Below are 21461 nucleotides of genomic sequence, written 5' to 3' on the forward strand. Positions count from 1 at the left end.
CTTGTTACGCCGAGCACTCCGGGTCCCCGTTCCTCCCCGGAGCGCTCGCCTCATCTTCGTTACTGCAGCGCCCCGGTCAGATCCACTGACCGGGTGCGCTGCGATACTGCCTCCAGCCGGGATGCGATTCGCGATGCGGGTGGCGCCCGCTCGCGATGCGCACCCCGGCTCCCGTACCTGACTCGCTCTCCGTCGGTCCTGTCTCGGCGCGCGCGGCCCCGCTTCCTAGGGCGCGCGCGCGCCGGGTCTCTGCGATTTAAAGGGCCACTGCGCCGCTGATTGGCGCAAGTGGTTCTAATCAGTGTGTTCACCTGTGCACTCCCTATGTATACCTCACTTCCCCTGCACTCCCTCGCCGGATCTTGTTGCCTTAGAGCCTAGTGAAAGCGTTACTGTGTTTGTCCATACCGTGTACTTGACCTCCTGCTATTTCCTTATTGACTACGATCCTTGCTGCCTGCCCCGACCTTCTGCTACGTCCGACCTTGCTTCTGCCTACTCCCTTGTACCGTGCCTATCTTCAGCAGTCAGAGAGGTTGAGCCGTTGCTAGTGGATACGACCTGGTCACTACCGCCGCAGCAAGACCATCCCGCTTTGCGGCGGGCTCTGGTGAACACCAGTAGTGACTTAGAACCGGTCCACTAGCACGGTCCACGCCAATCCCTCTCTGGCACAGAGGATCCACCTCCTGCCAGCCGGCATCGTGACAGTTCACTTTAAGGACCAGGCCAATTTTATTTTTGCGTTTTAGTTTTTTCCTCCTCGCCTTCTAAAATCCATAACTCTTTTATATTTCCATCTACAGGTTCAACGTCCCTGTGACCAGTCTCGCCAGACCCCTCTACATCAATTGTGTTAACAATGAAAGATTGGACTGTGCCGTGCGTTACCGCACGGAACCCCTCCTAATGTGCATCGGACCTCATCACGAAAAAATTGAGTTTTTGGTCCTCAGGTTCTTTGGCCCCAAGAAGAGGGGGAGACCCAAGGGGGGGGGGTACTGTTACGCCGAGCGCTCCAGGTCCCCGTTCCTCCCCGGAGCGCTCGCCTCATCCTCGTTACTGCAGCGCCCTGGTCAGATCCACTGACCGGGTGCGCTGCGATACTGCCTCCAGCCGGGATGCGATTCGCGATGCGGGTGGCGCCCGCTCGCGATGCGCACCCCGGCTCCCGTACCTGACTCGCTCTCCATCGGTCCTGTCCCGGCGCGCGCGGCCCCGCTTCCTAGGGCGCGCGCGCGCCGGGTCTCTGCGATTTAAAGGGCCACTGCGCCGCTGATTGGCGCAAGTGGTTCTAATCAGTGTGTTCACCTGTGCACTCCCTATGTATACCTCACTTCCCCTGCACTCCCTCGCCGGATCTTGTTGCCTTAGAGCCTAGTGAAAGCGTTACTGTGTTTGTCCATACCGTGTACTTGACCTCCTGCTATTACCTTATTGACTACGATCCTTGCTGCCTGCCCCGACCTTCTGCTACGTCCGACCTTGCTTCTGCCTACTCCCTTGTACCGTGCCTATCTTCAGCAGTCAGAGAGGTTGAGCCGTTGCTAGTGGATACGACCTGGTCACTACCGCCGCAGCAAGACCATCCCGCTTTGCGGCGGGCTCTGGTGAACACCAGTAGTGACTTAGAACCGGTCCACTAGCACGGTCCACGCCAATCCCTCTCTGGCACAGAGGATCCACCTCCTGCCAGCCGGCATCGTGACAGTTCACTTTAAGGACCAGGCCAATTTTATTTTTGCGTTTTAGTTTTTTCCTCCTCGCCTTCTAAAATCCATAACTCTTTTATATTTCCATCTACAGGTTCAACGTCCCTGTGACCAGTCTCGCCAGACCCCTCTACATCAATTGTGTTAACAATGAAAGATTGGACTGTGCCGTGCGTTACCGCACGGAACCCCTCCTAATGTGCATCGGACCTCATCACGAAAAAATTGAGTTTTTGGTCCTCAGGTTCTTTGGCCCCAAGAAGAGGGGGAGACCCAAGGGGGGGGGTACTGTTACGCCGAGCGCTCCGGGTCCCCGTTCCTCCCCGGAGCGCTCGCCTCATCCTCGTTACTGCAGCGCCCCGGTCAGATCCACTGACCGGGTGCGCTGCGATACTGCCTCCAGCCGGGATGCGATTCGCGATGCGGGTGGCGCCCGCTCGCGATGCGCACCCCGGCTCCCGTACCTGACTCGCTCTCCGTCGGTCCTGTCCCGGCGCGCGCGGCCCCGCTTCCTAGGGCGCGCGCGCGCCGGGTCTCTGCGATTTAAAGGGCCACTGCGCCGCTGATTGGCGCAAGTGGTTCTAATCAGTGTGTTCACCTGTGCACTCCCTATGTATACCTCACTTCCCCTGCACTCCCTCGCCGGATCTTGTTGCCTTAGAGCCTAGTGAAAGCGTTACTGTGTTTGTCCATACCGTGTACTTGACCTCCTGCTATTACCTTATTGACTACGATCCTTGCTGCCTGCCCCGACCTTCTGCTACGTCCGACCTTGCTTCTGCCTACTCCCTTGTACCGTGCCTATCTTCAGCAGTCAGAGAGGTTGAGCCGTTGCTAGTGGATACGACCTGGTCACTACCGCCGCAGCAAGACCATCCCGCTTTGCGGCGGGCTCTGGTGAACACCAGTAGTGACTTAGAACCGGTCCACTAGCACGGTCCACGCCAATCCCTCTCTGGCACAGAGCATCCACCTCCTGCCAGCCGGCATCGTGACACCTCTCTGCTTCCAGCTTGTTTGGTGTAAAGAAGGCTCTAATATTACTGTGTGAGACTGGCGTGCAAATTTTCACATATGCAAATTTTTGTAGATACTAGTTTTCGCATATGTGAATTTTTGCATATGCGAAAATAAAACGCAAATATTATGAATATGCAAATTTAGCTAATATATGACGAATATTAGTCTATAGATTTGTGAAATATCGCAAATTTGAATATGGCCTATGCCTCTCAACACTACTTTTGAGAAATTCACTACGGACGATTCGCCGAATTTAAAAAAAAAAATTGGTTCGATTTAAATTTATTTGCGGCGAATCTATATTAAAAACAGCTATTTCTGCCTACAAAGAGCCTCAATTGTGCAGAACACTTTGCTTTTTTCTGATACCCATATGGAGTGTGCTGGGGTAGTGAAATAATACTGTTATTCAGTATGACATGCAGATTACAGGGCTTTTAGAATCACTGCCGCAGAGTGGCACAATGACAGAGCCTGGAGGTGGCATCAGTATGAGGAGACCATATAGTGGCTGAATGACACAGCATGGAGGTGTTGGCAGCATGAGGAGACCATAGAGTGGCTAAATGACACAGCTTGAAGGTGTTGGCACCATAAGGAGACCATATAGTGGTTGAATGACACAGCTTGGATGTGGCTGAAGCATGAGGAGACCATATAGTGGCTGCATGACACAATGTGGAGGTGTTGGAAGCATGAGGAGACAATATAGTGGCTAAATGACACAGCTTGGATGTGGCTGAAGCATGAGGAGACCATATAGAGGCTGAATGACACAGCGTGGAGCTGTTGGAAGCATGAGGAGACCATATAGTGCCTGAATGACACGGCATGGAGGTGTTGGCAGCATGAGGAGACGATATCGTGGCTAAACGACACGTCATGGAGGTGTTGGCAGCATGAGGAGTCCATATAGTGTCTGAATGACACAACCTGGAGGTGTTGGCAGCATGAGGAGACCATATAGTGGCTAAATGACACAGCGTGGATGTGTTAGTAGCACAAGGAGACCATATAGTGGCTGAATGACACAGCTTGGATGTGGCTAAAGCATGAGGAGACCATATAGTTGCTGAATGACACAGCATGGAGGTGTTGGCAGCATGAGGAGACCATATAGTGGCTGAAGCATGAGGAGACCATTGAAATTTAAAGGGGTACTGCGGTGGAATTTTTTTTTTAAATCAACTGGTGCCAGAAAGTTAAACAGATTTGTAAATTACTTCTATTAAAAAATCTTAATCCTTCTAGTACTTACTAGCTGCTGAATACTACAAAGGAAATCTTATCTTAATCTTATCGCACCAGGACGTACATTTACGTCCTGTACATGACAGCGAGCATCGTAGCGATGCTCGGATCATGTGCGGCTGGTCCCCGCTGCTGATCGCATCCATGGACCCACTGGTAATGGCCAACATCTGCGATCGCACAGATGTCTGCCATTAACCCCTCAGATGCCGTGATCAATACAGATCACGGCATCTGCGGGAGTGCAGTCATAAATATGGATGATCGTATCGCCTGCAGTGCTGCCACAGGGAGGTCCCCTCACCTGCCTCCACGGGTCTTTTGCTCTGGTCTGAGATCGAGCAGACCAGATCAGAAGATGATCGATAACACAGATCAGTGCTATGCCCTTTTTCCCTGAACAGTATTAACAATCAAAGGATTGCTATAAATAGTCCCCTATGAGGCCTATTAAAGTGTAAAAATAAAAGTTAAAAAAAGTTTTTAAAAAATCCCCTCTCCCAATAAAAGTGTAAAATGTCCTTTTTTCCCATTTTACCCCCATAAAGTGTAAAAAAATAAATAAAATTATAAACATATTTGGTATGGCCGCACGGGTAAATGGCCGAACTATTAAATATAATGTAATTTTATTGATCCCGTACGGTGTACAGAGTGAACATAAAAAAAAAATAAAAGTGCAAAATTGCTGCTTTTTTGTCACATTTTATAATTTTTTTCATACAAGTACAGATCACAGCGCAAAAAAGTCATCAAAATAAAGGGATTTTAACCCCTTAAGGACAATGGACGTACTCCTACGCCCCCGTTTCTGAGTCCTTAAGGACCGAGGACGTAGGAGTACGTCCTGTCCTTTCCCTGCCCCCCGCCGCTAGCCGGAGGGGAGCCGGTGCCCGATGCCTGCTGAAATCGTTCAACAGGCATCGCGGCATATCACCCAGGGGGGTCATTATGGCCCCCCATGTCGGCGATAGCCGCAGATCGCTGGACAATTCAGTCCAGCGATCTACGGCGATTCCGGGTCAATCGGGTCTCCAGTGACCCGGTGACCCGGAATTACTGGCTGATCGGGGCCGTCAGAGACGGCCCCGAACAGCCAGAGCCTGCAGGGGTGAGGTGGCACTGGTGCCACCTCACGATCGCCCTGATTCGTCGGATCGCCCTGATTCGTCGGATTACCGGCCGACCAATCAGGGCGCCTGCTGCGGGTGTCACTCCCGCATCCGCTCCGCCCCTCTTCCGGAGGACGTGAGCGGGTGCGGGACGTGCACCCCTGGTGCTGGGGACCCCGATCCCCAGCGTTAATGTTGGGATCGGGGCCCCAGGAGCGACGACGGCGACGGCGGCGGGACTGACCTGTGCGGCGATCAAGCAGCAGCAGGAGGTGAGTGACAGCCTCCTGCTGTTGCTTAGCAACAGCTCCCAGCATGCAAAAAGGGCATGCTGGGAGCTGTAGTTATGCAACAGGAGGAGGCAGACCACCACAACTCCCAGCATGCACTTATGGGCATGCTGGGACTTATGGTTTTGCAACAGCTGGAGGCACATTCTTTCTATGGAAAAGTGTACCTTCAGCTGTTGTGTAACTACAACTCCCAGCTTGCACAAACAGCTTAAGTGCATGCTGGGAGTTGTAGTGGTGCATCTGCTGGTTGCATAACTACAACTTCCAGCATGCCCGTTGGCTGTCGGTGACTGCTGAGAGTTGTAGTTTTGCAACAGCTGAAGGCACACTGAGTTAAGAAGCAAACCAGTGTGTCTCTAGCTGTTGCATAACTACAATCCCCAGCATCCCCAGCCAAAGTAGTATGCCTTCTGCTGTTGCATAACTACAACACCCAGCATGCCCTTCCGCTGTCCGTACATGCTGGGGGTTGTAGCTTTTGCAACAGCTGAAGGCACACTGGTTGCAAAACACCGAGTTTGTTGCCAAACTCGGTGTTTCACAACCTGTGTGTCTCCAGCTGTTGCAAAACTACAACACCCAGCATGCACTAATAGACATGCTGGGAGTTGTAGTTTTGCAACAGTTGGATGTTCCCCCCCCCCCAATGTGAACGTACAGGGTACACTCACATGGGCGGAGGATTACAGTAAGTATCCGGCTGCAAGTTTGAGCTGCAGCAAATTTTCTGCTGCAGCTCAAGCTGCCAGCGAGAAACTACTGTGAACCCCCGCCCGTGTGACTGTACCCTAAAAACACTACACTACACTAACACAAAATAAAATAAAAAGTAAAAAAAACACTACATATACACATACCCCTACAATAAAAATGAAAAACGTTTGGTACGCCACCGTTTCCAAAACGGAGCCTCCAGCTGTTGCAAAACTACAACTCCCAGCATGCACTTCTAGACCCTACATGCTGGGAGTTGTAGTTTTGCAACAGCTGGATGTTCCCCCCCCCCCCCAATGTGAACGTACAGGGTACACTCACATGGGCGGAGGATTACAGTAAGTATCCGGCTGCAAGTTTGAGCTGAGACAAATTTTCTGCCGCTGCTCAAACTGCCAGCGAGAAATTACTGTGAACCCCCCGCCCGTGCGACTGTACCCTAAAAACACTACACTACACTAACACAAAATAAAATAAAAAGTAAAAAACACTACATATACACATACCCCTACACAGCCCCCCTCCCCTCCCCAATAAAAATGAAAAACGTCTGGTACGCCACTGTTTCCAAAACGGAGCCTCCAGCTGTTGCAAAACAACTACTCCCAGTATTACCAGATAGCCACTGACTGTCCAGGCATGCTGGGACTTTTACAACAGCTGGAGGCACCCTATTTGGGAATCACTGGCGTAGAATACCCCTATGTCCACCCCTATGCAAGTCCCTAATTCAGGCCTCAAATGCGCATGGCGCTCTCACTTTGGAGCCCTGTCATATTTCAAGGCAACAGTTTAGGGTCACATATGGGGTATCACCGTACTCGGGAGAAATTGTGTTACAAATTATGGGGGGTATTTTCTGCCCTTACCCTTTTTAAAAATCTAAAATTTTTGGGAAACCAACATTTTAGGTAAAAATTTTTTTTTTTTTTTTACATATGCAAAAGTTGTGAATCACCTGTGGGGTATTAAGGTTCACATTACCCCTTGTTACGTTCCCCGAGGGGTCTAGTTTCCAAAATGGTATGCCATGTGGTTTTTTTTTGCTGTCCTGGCACCATAGGGGCTTCCTAAATGCGGCATGCCCCCAGAGCAAAATTTGCTTTCAAAAAGCCAAATGTGACTCCTCCTCTTCTGAGACCTGTAGTGCGCCAGCAGAGCACTTCTCACCCCCATATGGGGTGTTTTCTGAATCGGGAGAAATTGAGCTTCAAATTTTGGGGGGTATTTTCTGCTATTACCCTTTTTAAAAATGTAAAAATTTTGGGAAACCAAGCATTTTAGGTAAAAAAAAATGTTTTTTTTTACATATACAAAAGTCGTGAAACACCTTTGGGGTATTAAGGTTCACATTACCCCTTTTTACGTTCCACGAGGGGTCTAGTTTCCAAAATGGTATGCCATGTGTTTTTTTTTTTGCTGTTCTGGCACCATAGGGGCTTCCTAAATGCGGCATGCCCCCAGAGCAAAATTTGCTTTCAAAAAGCCAATTGTGACTCCTTCTCTTCTGAGACCTGTAGTGCGCCAGCAGAGCACTTCTCACCCCCATATGGGGTGTTTTCTGAATCGGGAGAAATTGGGCTTCAAATTTTGGGGGGTATTTTCTGCTATTATCCTTTTTAAAAATGTAACATTTTTGGGAAATCAAGCATTTTAGGTAAAACATTTTTTTTTTTTTTACATATGCAAAAGTCGTGAAACACCTGTGGGGTATTAAGGTTCACTTTACCCCTTGTTACGTTCCCTGAGGGGTCTAGTTTCCAAAATGGTATGCCATGTGTTTTTTTTTTGCTGTCCTGGCACCATAGGGGCTTCCTAAAGGTGACATGCCCCCCAAAAACCATTTGACACTCCTTCCCTTCTGAGCCCTCTACTGCGCCCGCCGAACAATTAACATAGACATATGAGGTATGTACTTACTCGAGAGAAATTGGGTTTCAAATACAAGTAAAAATGTTCTCCTTTTTACCCCTTGCAAAAATTCTAAAATTGGGTCTACAAGAACATGCGAGTGTAAAAAATGAAGATTGTGAATTTTCTCCTTCACTTTTCTGCTATTCCTGTGAAACACCTAAAGGGTTAATACACTTATTGAATGTCATTTTGAATACTTTGGGGGTGTAGTTTTTATAATGGGGTCATTTATGGGGTATTTCTAATATGAAGACCCTTCAAATCCACTTCAAACCTGAACTGGTCCATGAAAAATAGCGAGTTTGAAAATTTTGTGAAAAATTTCCAAATTGCTGCTGAACTTTGAAGCTCTCTGGTGTCTTCCAAAAGTAAAAACTCTTAAATTTTATGATGCAAACATAAAGTAGACATATTGTATATGTGAACCCAAAAATGTTTTATTTTGAATATCCATTTTCCTTACAAGCAGAGAGCTTCAAAGTTAGAAAAATGCTAAATTTTCATTTTTTTCATCAAATTTGGGGATTTTTCACCAAGAAAGGATGCAAGTTACCATAAAATGTTACCACTAAGTTAAAGTAGAATATGTCACGAAAAAACAATCTCGGAATCAGAATGATAACTAAAAGCATTCCAGAGTTATTAATGTTTAAAGTGACAGTGGTCAGAATTGCAAAAAACGCTCTGGTCCTTAAGGTGTAAAATGGCCTGGTCCTTAAGGGGTTAAACATACTAATTTGATTAAAAAGTTTGTAATTTTTTTTAAGTGCAACAATAATAGAAAAGTATGTAATCATGGGTATCATTTTACTTGTATTGACCCAAAGAATAAAGAAAACGTGTCATTTTTACCGTAAATTGTACGACATGAAAATGAAACCTTCCAAAATTAGCAAAATTGGGGTTTTCTTTTTAATTTTCCCACACAAATAGTATTTTTTTGGTTGCGCTTTTTTATGGTAAAATGAGTGATGACATTACGAAGAACAACTGGTCGCGCAAAAAACAAGCCCTCATATTAGTCTGTGGATGAAAATATAAAAGAGTTACGATATATAGAAGACGAGGAGGAAAAAACGGAAATGCAAAAATAAAATTGGCCTGGTTCTTAAAGGGGTACTCCACCCCTAGACATCTTATCCCTTATCCAAAGGATAGGGGATAAGATGTTTGATCGCGGGGGTCCTGCCGCTGGGGACCCCCACAATATAGCATGCGGCATCCACCTGTACCTGCTCCGGAAGCGCTGGAGAGTCTGGGTCCCAACAACGGGAGCGGAAGTTCGTGACGTCACTACTCCGCCCCGTGTGAGGTCACGCCCTGCCCCCTCAATACAAGTCTATGGGAGCGGGCATGATGGCAGTCACGCCCCCTCCCATAGACTTGCATTGAGGGGGTGGGGCGTGACATTACATGGTAACGGAGTTGTGACGTCACGATCTTCCGTTCCTGTGGTCGGGACCCAGACCCTCCAGCGCTTCCGGAGAAGGAACAGGAGGGTGCCGTATGCTATATTGTGGGGGTGCCCAGCGGTAGGACCCCCGTGATCAGACATCTTATCCCCTATTCTTTGGATAGGGATAAGATGTCTAGGGGTGGAGTACCCCTTTAAGGTCAAAATGGGCTTGGTCTTTAAGGGATTAAAGATTTATGGTTGCTAGTGCTTCCCAAAAAATTTTTAGGCCCAAGCCCAGCAGCATCAGTAAACCCTATATTGGCTGAATGACAGTCTTGAGGTGGCTGAATTATAAGGAGACCATATATTGGCTGAATAGCACATCCTGGAGTTGGTTGCAGATGAGGAGACAATAGGACCTAGCAATCTCTAAGAATAAAAGATGAATTTAGAAACTTCTATTGAAGATGTATGGTACCTAGTACAACCATAAAGATATATAGGTAATGTCCTAGGCCCAGCAGCATCACTAAAGCATGTAGTTGCTGAATGACACAGACTGAAGCTGGCTGAAGCACCAGTAAACTAAATATTGGATGAATGGAACAGCCTGGAGGTGGCTGAAGCATCAGTGAAACATATTTTGGATGAATGGCACAGCCTGGAGGTGGCTGAAGCATCTGTTAACTATATATTGGATGAACGGCACAGCCTGGAGGTGGCTGAAGCATTTGTAAACCAAATATTGGATTAATGGCACAGCCTGGAGGTGGCTGAATCATGAAGAGACCACATAGTGGCTGAATGGCACATCCTGGAGTTGGCTGAAGTATGAGGAGACCATATAGTGTCTGAATGGCACAGCCTGGAGTTGGCTGAAGCATGAGGAGACCATTGAAATTTAAGATTTTTAAATAGAAATGTAAGATTTTGAAAATGAAATTGAGGATTTTGAAATTAAAATTTTAACTCCCAAGTTTTAGTGTCCCGGGCCCCGGCATGTGGGTACAAAGGTCCAAATCTAACAAGGAGTCACATGTCAGCACAATGACAGAGCCTGGAGGTGGCATCAGTATGAGAAGACCATGTAGTTGCTGGATGACACAGCCTGGAGCTGGCAGCAGCATGAGTAGACACTAGGGCTTCACAATCCCTAAGATTAAAAGATGAATTTTGAAATTTAAATTGAAGATTTAAGGTAGCTAGTAGTACTATAATTTTTTTTGGCCCAGGCCCAGCAGCATCAGTAACTCATATATTGGCTGAATGACACAGCCTGGAAGCATGAGGAGAACATATAGTGGCTGAATGACACAGACTGGAGTTGGCTGAACCATGAGGAGACCATATAGTGAACCATGAGGAGACCATATAGTGGCTGAATGACACAGCCTGGAGTTGGCTGAAGCATGAGGAGACCATATAGTGTCTGAATTGCACAGCCTGGAATTGTCAGAAGCATGAGGAAACAATATAGTGGCTGAATGATACAATGTGGAGGTGTTGGCAGCATGAGGAGACCATATAGTGGCTGAATGACACAGATTGGATGTGGCTGAAGCATGAGGAGACCATATAGTGGCTGAATGAAACAGTGTGGAGGTGTTGGCAACATGAGGAGATCATATCGTGGCTTAATGACACAGTGTGGAGGTGTTGGCTGCATGAGACCATATAGTTGCTGAATGACACAGCATGGAGGTGTTAGCAGCATGAGGAGACCATATAGTGGCTGAATGACACATCTTGGTTGTGGCTGAAGCATGAGGAGACCATATAGTTGCTGAATGACACAGCCTGGAGTTGGCAGAAGGAGGAGACAATAGGGCCTCACAATCCCTAAAATTAAAAGATGAATTTTGAAATTTAAATTAAAGATGTATGGTAGCTAGTGTTACCATAATTTTTTTTAGGCCCAGTCCCAGCAGCATCAGTAAACCATATATTGTTTGAATGACACAGCCTGGAGGTGGCTGAATCATAAGGAGACCATATAGTGGCTGAATGGCACAGCCTGGAGATGGTGGCAGATGAGGAGACAATAGGTCCTCACAATTTCTAAGAATAAAAGATGAATTTTGACCTGTCTGTTGAAAATGTATGGTACCTAGTGCTACCATAAACATATATAGGTAATGTCCTATAGCATCACTAACGCATGTAGTTGCTGAATGACACAGACTGGAGCTGGCTGAAGCATCAGTAAACCATATATTTGATAAATGGCACAGCCTGTAGGTAACTGAAGCATCTGTAAACCCTATATTGGATGAATGACATAGCCTGGAGTGGGCTGAATCATGAGGAGACCATATAGTGGCTGAATGGCACAACCTGGAGTTGGCTGAAGCATGAGGAGACCATATATTCTCTGAATGGCACAGAAGCGGAGAGAAGAGTTTGCACAGAAGAGTTGGCAGAAACATGAGGAGACCATTGAAATGTAAGATATTTAAATTTAAGATTTTGAAATCTAACAAGGAGTCACATGGCAGCACAATGACAGAGCCTGGAGGTGGCATCAGTATGAGGAGACCATATAGTAGTTGAATGACTTCATGGAGTTTGGGGCCGCACAATGAGAGAGCCTGGAGGTGGTAGCATCAGCAGCATGGGGAGACCATATGGTGGCCCAATGACAGAGCCTGGAGGTTGTAGCATTAGCATGAGGAGACCATAGAGCAGCACAATGACAGAGCCTAGAGATGGCAGCAGCATGAGGGCCATGCCAAGTGAGGGTTGAGTGTGAGGAACCCACTGACGGTTGACTGGGGGTGTCGGGTGTCACTTGGTATGAAGTGGATGACCGAGTGAACAGATCAATCACGGCTGCTGGGTTGCTGGTGGAGACACAACTGCTAGCTGACACCGGGAGCTCAGACCTCTTGCTGCTTTTAGTCCGGCTGCCACACGCCCCAACTCTGCTGCGAACTCTGCCTGCGTCTAATAAATTCAGGCCTCTGCCACTCCACTGGGCATGTCCTGGCACTACTCTGCCTGACATACTTATTGCATATATCAGGGGAATACAATACACTTCATTACGCTTAAATTGCCTAGAACAGCAACAGGTGTGTACTATTAGCTGTCCTTTCACAGTATATAGGCCCTTGACAGATTAACAGGTACAAAATAGTACACCACTTAGAGATGTATGGATGTGGTATTCACTTATGAGGGCAGAAAAATTTGCTACAGTACGCTTAAAAATATGTATTTTTGTAAAACACCAGCTGGTGTTTGCCTGGACTTTCACAATATGTAGGCCATTGACAGATTAGCAGGTAACAAATAGCACACTACTTAGAGATGTAGGTATGTGGCATGACTTATGAGGGCAGAAAAATGTGGTATAGCACGCTTAAAAAATGTATTTTAGTAAAACAACTGCTGGTGATTTCTTTTGCCTGGATTTTCACAGTATCTAGGCCCTTGATAGATTAACAGGTACAAAATAGTACACTACTTAGATGTATGTATGTGGTATGCACTTTGAGGGCAGAAAAATGCAGTACAGTACGCTTAAAAAAAACTGTATTTTAGTAAAACACCAGGCGGTGATTACTTTTGCCTGGACTTTCACAGTATCTAGGCCCTTGACAGATTAACAGGTACAAAATAGTACACTGCTTAGATATGTGTATGTGGTATGCACTTATGAGGGCAGAAAAATGTGGTACAGTACGCTTAAAAAAAAGTATTTTTGCACAACACCAGCAGTACACAACAGTGCTGCAGCACAAAAAAGCTGTGCAATAAATACAAAATTTATCATTGTATTGTATTATACCGTCTACAGATCAGTTTAACCAGCAGATGATTTTTTGTGGAACAAAGACACAAAATTGCGCTGAAATATTATTCCTGCCTCCTCTGCTAAGGTTCATGAAGTTGAGGCAGCTTGTTGAAATGTATGAGGCAACACACAGCTATCTGCCCCTCTCCGTAATACAATGCTGAAGAAAGTAACTGGGAGGTTAATGGCTGCAGTAAAAATCCTTTTCAGTGAAAAAATCATTGCTCTCTGTCCACCAGAACACTGATTTGACTAGAATGTGAAATGCTACTGGAATGAGATTTTCTGTGTTACACACACACAGCAATGTCCGTTCTATCTCTGTGCTGTGTAATTAATGATATGATAAGCCGCAAAATGGCTGTCGAATATATAGGGCTGTGACATCACAGGGGTGACTGGCTGCTGATAGGCAGTATCCTGCATGTGATTCAGGGTCATCTCGCCTACTTCCCTTCCGGCCTTGCCTTCTCGCCTTCCCAGTGTTCCTTGCCCCATGTACTGACATGTGGATCTGCCATTTTAGATGCCCTGGAGCCTGGAGCGCAGTATATGGAGTTTAATGAAGCAATTTGCACAATAGAATCGAGGTGATGTTCGCATTCATTGCAAATCGAATATTTCATGAAATTCGTAACAAATTTGGGTTCCTCAGCTTCAATTAGCTCATCTCTAGTTAAGGGGTTAAACCCAAAATATACATGTAACTTGGCCTTAGATGGCTATTCTGTGTTCACTGTGTTCACCAATGATTTTAAATGTGTAGTTAACTATTTATGTTCAAATACAGGCCAGTCCACTCCTTAGCTCAGCTTGCTAGGTATTATAATATGATAGCTTTTATGGGTTTGTTCTTCAGAATGCAGGGATTTGTAGTGCACCAACTGGACACAGTAATGCAGGTGACAGGAGTTCACTCTCGGAGGTCAGCCTACTGCTCAATGCTTTGCTCAGCATGCAATGCGATGGTTTTTATGGGCCCATTCTGCAGTGACAATACAGGCTGAGATTTGCAGTGCACCAACTAGACACAGTAATTCAGGTGACAGAAGTTCATGTGAACTTGCTGCAAGATGTAAGATATATTGGGCTACCCTGACTTCATCTTAGCGATCCTAATACTTCCTCCATTCATTCTGGTGCCACAGCATCATGTATTCCTAATCCCATATGCTACTATTACCATAGTTGCCAGGTTCATGCAAGCCAAGCCTGACAAAGTTTGAAAAATTATAATAATCGATTATTCCTACTTTAGGGCTTGTTTACACGAGTGGATTTCCTTTCAAACTCGCAACATGTATACCACTATGAGATTGGAAGGGGGACGGCTCTTCGCCGGCTGTAAGCGGGAGATTTTAAGCAGCAGAATCTCTGCTGCGAAAAAAAACCCCAATGCACACCCTATTAAAGTCAATAGGGTTTGTGACTAATTTTCAACATCATAAATTCGCTGCAAAAAAATCTGCTGCAGACAGGCCCGCCCCCTTTCATATTTGCAGCGGAAACACGCTGCTGCGAGTTTGGGAGGAAATCTGCTTGTGGGAACGAACCGTTAAATTAAGACATGATATAGTTATTTTCTCCTTCTTTAAAGAGTACATGTCATCAAACTGTATTATCAAAACTAACTCAGATTATATTCCCTAACTACTCCTAATGCCCCTTCTGCCCTTAAAAAAATTTCTGACCTCAATAAAGCTCTGTATCATACCTTTCCCCTTGCTTACACTGTGTGAGCTCCCAGTAGGAGAAAGTGAGTGTTCCCCATCAGGCTTGACGTCCCTGAAGCCTGTGAAAGCTGTGCCTCATGATGCCCCGCACACACTTCCTGAGCTTGGTTTCCTGACAGGCAGGAAGGAGACCAAATTAACTGTTTGACTTGCAAAGGAAACAGAAAAGAGCCACATAGTAAAGTGTCTTATAATTACATAAGGAACAATATATTAAAAGTTTAGTTTGGGGACAAATACTCTTCAATGGATACTCTCACACAAGGATATGATAATATAATAGTTCCATCACCACATAAAAATTCTTTATTGAACAACAGCGTGGTCTTCAATTGCATCCATCTTCTGCATAGAGCATAAACTTCATGAAAGGTAATTTATCACCACACCAAACTTAATACATAAATAAATTACTAAAATAAACTGTCTGATCAGAAATAATTGTCATTGAGCATGGACATAATAGAGTTCTTAAAAAAATCAATTTGTCCTTGAGATAATATGGTTAGTTTCTTCAAAATGAAGCAAACTACTTGATCTTTTACCTGCAGTATGATTGATTATATTAATTAAGGGGGACATGGACAGGAACATATATATATATATATATATATATATATATATATATATATATATATATATATTTGTATAGTTGTATATATTTTCTGCATATGTATGTAACACGATCTATCATTCTGTATGTTGGAGGTAAGACACTTCATTAACAAAATGTTTCTATGTACAATACTGTATATGGAGCAGGAAAAATATAAAAAATAAACTGTTCACAAAGTGGGAGAGTCATAAAAACATGTGGAGAGGCAAAGTTGCCCAGTTACCTATAGCAACCAATCAGATTGGTTCTTGCATTTTTCAGAGGCCTTGTGATGAATGTAAGAAGTGATCTTATTGGTTGCTATGGGCAACTGGGCAACGTTGTCTCCCCACAAGTTTTGAGAAATCTCCCCCATAGACTTTTGGTCAAACCGTTGAAACCCCTACCTCCATCAATAAGGGAGCATATTTGCTCTTTAACCCCTTAACCCATACGCCCACGTATGGGTACGCCCTGCGTTCCTCCGGCCCCTGCCGCTCACCGGGCAGGGACCAGACCGGGATGCCGGCTGATATCGTTCAGCAGGCATCCCGGCATATCACCCAGGGGGGGTGCTGAGGTCCCCCCATATCGCCGCAAATCACGCATCAATTCAGACCTGCGATTTGCGGTTATTCCGGGTCAATCAGGTATCTGATGACCCGGAAAAAAAGGGTGAATGGGGCTGTCCGAGACAGCCCCATTCACCCTTACTCAGTAGGAGTGAGTTGGCATGGGTGCCGCCTCATAATCACGTGATTGATTAGTCGGAACGACCGACCAATCACGGACCTGCTGGGTGGTGATCGGGACGGCGATCGGAGCGGGGGTCAGAGTGGGGTCTCCTATCTTGCCCTTGTCTGGCGGGGGTCCCCTCAGGATCAGTGCCGGCAACAGGAGCAGCAGGATTGGTCCAGGCGGCAGGATACAGAGGTGGCGGTCTCGACGGCAAGATACAGCAGGAGGTGAGGCCTGTTCACCTCCTGCTGTTGCTTAGCAACAACTCTCGGCATGCAAAGACTAAGGGCATGCCGGGAGTTGTAGTTTTGCAATGGCTGGAATTCCAATTACAACTCCCATGCCCTTTGGTAGTCTGTGCATGCTAGAGGTTGTTGTTATGCAACAGCTGGAGGCACATTTATTTCTATGAAAAAGTGTGCATCCATCTGTTTCATAACTACAAATTCCAACATGCACAGACTACTAAAGGATATGCTGGGAGTAGTAGCAGCTGTTGCAAAACTACAACTCTCAGCATGCCCTTTGGCTGTCAATGCATGCTGATTGTTGCAGTTTTGCAACAGCTGGAGACACATTGGTTGTGAAACAGAGATTGTTACCTAACTCAGTGTTTTGCAAACAGTGTGCCTCCAGCTGTTGCAAAAATCCAACTCCCAGCATGCACTGTACATGCTAGGAGTTCTAGTTTTGCAACAGCTGGAGGCACACTGGTTGCGACACACTGAGTTAAGTAACAAACTCTCAGTGTTTCACAACCAATGTGGCCCCAGCTGTCAGTGCATGCTGGGAGTTGTATTTTTGCAACAGCTGGAGGCACGCTGGTTGCAAAACATTGAGTTAGGAAACAAACTCTGTTTCACAACCAATGTGTCTCCAGCTGTTGCAAAACTGCAACAATTAGCATGCATTGACAGCTGAAGGGCATGCTGAAAGTTGTAGTTTTGCAACAGCTGGAGGTTCCCCCCCCCCCCCCCCCATGTGAATGCACAGGGTACATTCACACGGGCAGGTTTACAACGAGTCCTGCAAGTTTGAGATGCGGAAAATTTTCCGCCTTAGCTCAAATTCCCAGCTCAAACTCACTACACAAAATTAAAAATAAAACACTACATACCTCTACACAGCCCCCCCTCCCAATTAAAAGAAAAAAAAAAGTATTGTACGGCACTGTTTCCAAAACGGAGCCTCCAGCTGTTAAAAAACAATAACTCCCAGTATTGCCAGACAGCCACTGACTGTCAATGCATGCTGGGAGTTTTGCAACAGCTGGAGACACTCTGTTTGGGAAACACTGCCGTAGGGTATTTTTGTGGTGGATTCAAATCCCCAATTTGGGCCTCAAATGCGGATGGTGCTCTCTTGCTTCGGAGCCCTGTTGTATTTCAAGGAAACAGTTTAGGGCCACATATGGGGTATCTCCGTTCTCGGGAGAAATTGCATTACAAATTTTGGAGTGCTTAAAGGAAAAAAAAGACCCCCAAAATTTGTAACACGCCCATATGTGGGCATAAAGTGCTCTGTGGGCACACAACATGGCTCAGAAGTGAGAGCGCCATGTACATTTGAGGTCTAAATTGGTGATTTGCACAGGGGTGGCTGATTTTATAGCGGTTCTGATATAAACGAAAAACAATAAATATCCACATGTGAACCCATTTTGGAAACTACACCCCTCACGGAATGTAACAAGAGGTAAAGTGAGCCTTAACACCCCACAGGTGTTTGAAATTTTTTTGTTAAAGTTGGATGTGAAAATTAAAAAAAAATAATAATTCACTAAAATGCTGGTGTTAACCTACATTTTTCATTGTCACAAGGGAGAATAGGAAAAAATCCCCCCAAAATTTGTAACCCCCTTTCTTCTGAATAAGAACATACCCCATATGTGGATGTAAAGTTCTCTGCGGGCGAACTACAATGCTCAGAAGAGAAGGAGCGACATTGGGCAAGAGACGGTGTCTGAAATTGAAGGCAATGTGTGTTTACAAAGCCCCCATAGTGCCAGAACAGTGGACCCCCCCACATGTAACCCCATTTTGGAAACTACACCCCTCACGTAATGTAATAAGGGGTACAGTGAGCATTTATGCCCCACAGGTGTCTGACAGATTTTTGGAACAGTGGTCCGTGAAAATGAAAAATTAAATTTTTAATTTGCACAGACCACTGTTCCAAAGATCTGTCAAACGCCAGTGGGGTGTAAATGCTCACTGCACCCCTTATTAAATTCTGTGAGGGGTTTCATTTCCAAAATGGGGTCACATGTGGGGGGGTCCACTGTTTTGGCACCACGGGGGGCTTTGAAAACACACTTGGCCTCCCACTTCTATTCCAACCAAATTCTCTCACCAAAAGTCCAATGGTGCTCCTCTTCTGAGAATTGTAGTTCGCCCGCAGAGCACCCACATATGGGGTATTTCCATACTCAGAAGAAATAGGGTTACAAATTTTGGAATGCTTTTTCTCCAATTACCCCTTGTGAAAATGAAAAATTTCGGGTAAATCCAGCCTTTTAGTGAAAAAAATCTAATTTTTCATGTCCAACTTTAGCAGAAATTTGTCAAGCACCTGTGGAGTGTTAAGGCTCACTGTATTCCTTGTTAAGTTTCTTAAGGGGTGTAGTTTCCAAAATAGTATGCCATGTGTTTTTTTTTTTGCTGTTCTAGCCCCATATGGGCTTCCTAAATGCGACACATCCCCCAAAAACCATTTCAGTAAAATTTGCTTTCCAAAAGCCAAATGTTACTTTTTCTCTTCTGAGCATTGTAGTGTGCCAGCAGAGCACTTGACGTCCACACATGGGGTATTTCCACACTCAGAAGAGATGGGGTTATAACATTTGGGAGGCATTTTCCTAAAACCCCTTGTATAAATGTAAAATTTGGGGGAAAACCAGCATTTTAGTGGAAAAACAATTAATTCATTTACACATCCGACGTTAATGAAAAGACAAAAAAACTACTTTGGGGTGTTAAGGCTCAGCAGACCCCTTGTTACGTTCCTTGGAGGGTGTAGTTTCCAAAACAGTAATCCATGTGGGGGGGTTTTCTGATGTTCTGGCACCATAGGGCTTCCTAAATGTGACATACCCCCCAAAAACCATTTCAGAAAAACTCACTCTCCAAAATCCCATTGTCGCTCCTTCCCTTCTGAGCCTTGTAGTGCACCCACAGAGCACTTGACATCAACATATGAGGCATTTCCTTCCTGGAGAGAAATTGGGTTACACATTTTCGGGGGCTTTTTCTCCTTTTACCCCTTGTAAAATTTCAAAAATGAAGATTTAGAATTTTCTCCTTTACCTTGCTGCTATTCCTGTGAAACACCTAAAGGGTTAACACACTTTTTGAGTGTCATTTTGAATACTTAGGGGGGGGGGGTGCAGTTTTTTTATAATAAGGTCATTTATGGGGTATATCTAATAAGAAGACCCCTCAAATCCACTTCAAAACTGAACTGGTCCCTGAAAAATTCAGATTTTGAAAATTTTGTGGAAAATTGCTGCTGAACTTTGAAGCCCTCTGATGTCTTCCAAAAGTAAAAACATGTCAACTTCCTGATGCAAATATAAAGTAGACATATTGTATATGTAAATCAATATATAATTTATTTGTAATATCCATTTTCCTTACAAGCAGAGAGCTGCTGAATGCTACAGAAGAAATTCCTTTATTTTTGGAACACTGATGACATCACAAGCACAGTGCTCTCTGCTGACATCTCTGTCCATTTTAGCAACCATGCATAGCAGATGCATAGGAGATGTATGCTAAGGGCAGCATGGTGGCTCAGTGGTTAGCACTTCTGCCTTGCAGTGCTGGGGACTTGGGTTCAAATCCCACTAACAACAACAATAAATAAAGCGTTATTATAATAACATCAGCAGAGAGAACTGTGCTTGTGATGTCATCAGAGAGCATTCCAAAAAGAAAACAATTTCCTCTGTAGTATTCACTAGCTAATAAGTACAGCAAGGATTAAGATTTTTTTAATATAAGTAATTTACAAATAAGTTTAACTTTCTGCCACCAGTTGATTTAAAAGAAAAAAGTTTTTCCCCTGGAGTACCCCTTTAAGGTGAAAAAGGGCTCAGTCTTTAAGGGGTTAAGGACCAAGCGTTTTTCTGTTTTTGCACTTTTGTTTATTCCTCTTAAGCCTTTCAATTTTGCACCTAAAAATCATAGTACGGCTTATTTTGTGCGCCACCAATTCTACTTTGCAATGACATCAGTCATTTTACCCAAAAATCTACGGTGAAACAGAAAAAAATCATTGTACGACAAAATTGAAGAAAAAACGTAATTTCGTAAATTTTGGGGGCTTCTGTTTCTAAGCAGTAAATATTTGGGTGAAAACTACATTTTATCTTTATTCTGTAAGTCTATAAGATTAGATAAGATACCCGGTTAACAGCTCATGGATGAGTATAGACATCTATGGTCGTTAACCAGTTGATTATGATATGTAGATTTTTTTTAAAGAATGGGGAAAAATATTATTGATAATATTTAGAGATGAGCGAACTTTTCAAAAATTTGATTCGGCCAATTCGCCGAATTTTCACGAAAAGTTTGTTTTGATCCGAATTTCTTTGCGACGAAACGATATTAAAAAAGGCTATTTCAAGCCTATATACAGCCTCTATAGGGGTATAGAACACTTTGCTGTGTCCTAAAACGCATATGGAGTGTGCTGGGGTAGTGAAATAATCCTGTTATTCAGAATAGCATGCAGATTACTGGCATCGCTCTTAGAATCACTGCCGCAAAGCAGCCCAATGACAGAGCCTGGTGGGGGCATCAGTGTCAGGAGACCATATAGTGACTGAATGACATAGCGTGGACATGTTGGCAGCAAGAGGAGACCATTTAGTGGCTGAGTGGCACAGCGTGGAGTTGGCTGATGCACTAGTACACTACACACCAGGGCTTCACAATCCCCCCCAAAAAAACAACACAATATATGAAATTTTTGACAAAGATTTCTCATTGGTAGCACCCGCTATCCAAAAATTTGAAATTAACAGACCCAGGCCCCACCTCTGTGGCATCAGTAACCCTTATATTGCCTGAAGGACACAGCCTGGAGTTGGCTGATGCACCAGTACACACCAGGACTTCACAATCCCCCCTTCAAAAACAACACAATGAGAAATTTTTGTCAAAGATTTCTCATTGGTAG

This window comes from Hyla sarda, chromosome 2 (genome assembly GCF_029499605.1).
Source record: "Hyla sarda isolate aHylSar1 chromosome 2, aHylSar1.hap1, whole genome shotgun sequence".
Lineage (NCBI taxonomy): Eukaryota > Metazoa > Chordata > Amphibia > Anura > Hylidae > Hyla > Hyla sarda.